The 2987-nt window shown below is 39.1% G+C and overlaps 1 long non-coding RNA gene across 1 annotated transcript; it reads right to left on the bottom strand.

The window, feature by feature from the left end:
• Nucleotides 1-1216: 1216 nt before the first annotated feature.
• LOC113755561 lies at nucleotides 1217-2209 on the bottom strand. The gene is made up of 2 exons (XR_003465680.1): nucleotides 2172-2209; nucleotides 1217-1393 (listed from the first exon to the last, which is right to left on the bottom strand). It is a non-coding gene; the product is annotated as an uncharacterized LOC113755561 (long non-coding RNA).
• Between the last annotated feature and the right edge of the window lie 778 nt (nucleotides 2210-2987).

Consider the following 2987-nt stretch of genomic DNA (forward strand, 5'->3'; position numbering starts at 1 on the left):
GAAAGGATTTGTTTGCATTGAGTTTGTGATCTAAGACTCGGATTTGAGCAAGGCAATGATATATGATGGATGGTTTCTGAGCCATGGAGGTGAGTGACCCTAAACTATTTCCAAAGTACTTGTGAAATGTTTCTTACATTATTTACTTTTGAACTGTTTCCAAAGCTACTTTTGAACTGTTTTCTTGCATATCATGCGTGCTTATATGAAAGTGTTCCTTGTTTGATATATTTCCTTGACTTCATGACTTGTATTATTGATTGATAACGTGTTACGTGCTTTGAATGATTTCCAAAACGAGCTTTCTAGGCGAGTGTGTATTTTATCGCACTCGACCTAAATCAATGTGAAATTTTCATGATAAATGATTAAATGCTACTTGCGCATGAATGTAAGCCTTTTGGGCTGAACTGGCCATTGCCCCTTGTTACCGGTCGTCTCGAGTCAGAAACGGACTCGGTCGGGCGATTAGGGACCTGGGTGAACGTTTGGTATACTCGAGTATTACCTTTGTAGGTTGGTGGAGGTTGGTGGAAAATGATGCAATTTCAAATGAAAAAAAAAAGAAATGACAGGAGAACGAACGTATCTTTTCATGAATGTTACTATCGCTTTCCATTGTACATGTTTCTTGAATTATTGATACTCCATATTTAATGTTTTGTAAATGTTGTAATTATTTCTGGACTTATCATTTGATTTATGACATCATTGAAAAGAAATATTGTTAAACCGATTTGATTACTGATTTTCTGGTTACTCGCTGAGCTTCTAGCTCACCCCAAAAATATTTTATTCCCCTCCACAGGGCTCAAAGCGAAGGAAGGCTTGTAGTACTTGTGCGCGTGATTGGATGGCCTTTATGTTGTACAGTTTGGATTTGGAATCATTTTATGTATAGTTGGGAATTGTTTCCGCTGCATTTGTGACATGTAATTATTGGAGACTTGGATGTATATTTGTGGACCATGTGATGTATATTTGAGGTTTATTCTTGTAATTCGTTTGAGGACTTTAGTGAACGACTGAGTCCCGGCGAGAGCCGGGCAGGCGGCCCGCCGAACCCTCTGGTTCGCCTTAGGAGGAGGTGGGGCTGTCACACAACTCTCGCCGGGGCTCAGTCGATCAAAGTACTAATAACTCAAATGAAGCGGACGAAACATCTTCCATGCAAGGGAGTGTAACCCAAAATAAAATATAATCACTTCACCAATTCTCCAAAAGCTTAGTATACCTATAACCAAAAGTCAACTTACATAACAAGAGTTGAACTTATAGGTTTAAACTTACAGGAGTCAAAAGTAAGGTCTACTTAAGTAAAAGGTTACACTCTCAAATACAAGTCCAAAACAATGTAAAGCTAAGAAAGCTCTTGATCAAATCCATCCCCGATCTGTTAAGGAAAACAAAGGGAGTGCGGTGAGCTAACGCCCAGTAAGGTTCCAAGTAAAATGATTAAACACATAGCCAAATAAGGTCACAAAATAATCAAATAAACTCCGTACAGTAAGACAGTAATTTAATCACAGTTCAATTAAAGGATACGGGTGGCTTTCAAAAGCCAATAACCACTGGAGCTTGATCATAACTGGATCCGTTGACTCTCCGTCAACGTTTGTATTCATAAAATGCAAGTCCGTAGAACACCGCTTTCACCAATCTCCGTCCACCAATCAACCCCCTACCGGGCCCGCACGCCACAAACAGTAGTTTGGTAATACTCGAGTATACCAGGAATCCAAGATTCCAAAGAAACAGGATCAAGTCGAGAATTTTACCACTGGTGGTGTTGGGCAACACAACAAGCAAGCTCAACGGCTATACTTCACCAGGGACCTCCAAACATCAGTCCCCAAGGTTTATCGGCCTTCTCGACCAAGCCCTTGCTGGCTCGATACAACCGACTCACCTAAGAGGTTAGGTACCCAAACAGTAGCAGTCGTTGATGGGATATCACCCAAACAACTCAAACACAGTCATGTATATAGCGAAATCTCATCTCATAATAACAGTATACAGAGACTCATTGGAAAACAAGGGAGGTCGAGTGCGATAAAGTACACGCTCGCCTCTATTTTATCAAAACAGTATTTGGCTCCAACAGTCATAAATCAAGTATTTCAAATATTCAGATATTTCACATAATGGGTAGTAGGTAGTGGAACACTCACCAAAGATGTAGTGCCTTTACGAATCACGGTCAGGTATTACTCTTTGTGTGGAGTTCAACTCTGCGATAAAACGTCATTAAGAACTTGAAATCAATTAGGGTTCAAGTTTCTTTTAAAGAAAATCAAGTAATTGAAACTCATTTTGGAAATATTCGTAAAACTCATGCTCGCTCTTAAAACTTTGAAACTTTGAAGCAATTAAACTTTGAAATTCCCATTTGAGTCGAAGAGAGGAGGAAAACGTATTTCTATTAGTCGTTACTTTCATTTTTCCAAGGTTACAAGGTTCGGCCGAATTCTAACTTATATACCTCTATGAGCGAAGACTTGAATACCCTAGACGATTTGAGTTCAATTCGACCTCAAATCTTCACTCAAACTGCGAGTATACACGTCTCACATTCGAGTGAAAATTTGGGCAACATATCCCTTTGTATTTAGCTATTTTCCAGCCATTTATGGCTTCATTATTTTTCTCAATTCAGTCCTAAAATCACACACAAATAATCTTACCACAATAGCCTTTCACTAGGCTCAATGTCATCCACACACAAGACAATTTTAGCATGTAAGCTTCACTTGAAAATTCGGAAATGGTGGCTAAAAGCTAAGTACAAGTCTTGACCGCTTTAATTAAGGTAACTTGTTAAAAGAGTAAAACTTTGAGTAAATGAGAGATACATTAGCGAGAGAAGTTCAATAGGGATATATTTGATGTCAAGGAAGTGGAAAAATCAAGGTGAGAGGTTGGAAGTAGGCCGTCTGAGGTTTTAAAGTCAAGAAGCCCGTTTCTATGCTTCAGGAATCTACGGAGAT

The sequence above is a fragment of the Coffea eugenioides genome, unplaced genomic scaffold (genome assembly GCF_003713205.1).
Source record: "Coffea eugenioides isolate CCC68of unplaced genomic scaffold, Ceug_1.0 ScVebR1_1578;HRSCAF=2452, whole genome shotgun sequence".
Lineage (NCBI taxonomy): Eukaryota > Viridiplantae > Streptophyta > Magnoliopsida > Gentianales > Rubiaceae > Coffea > Coffea eugenioides.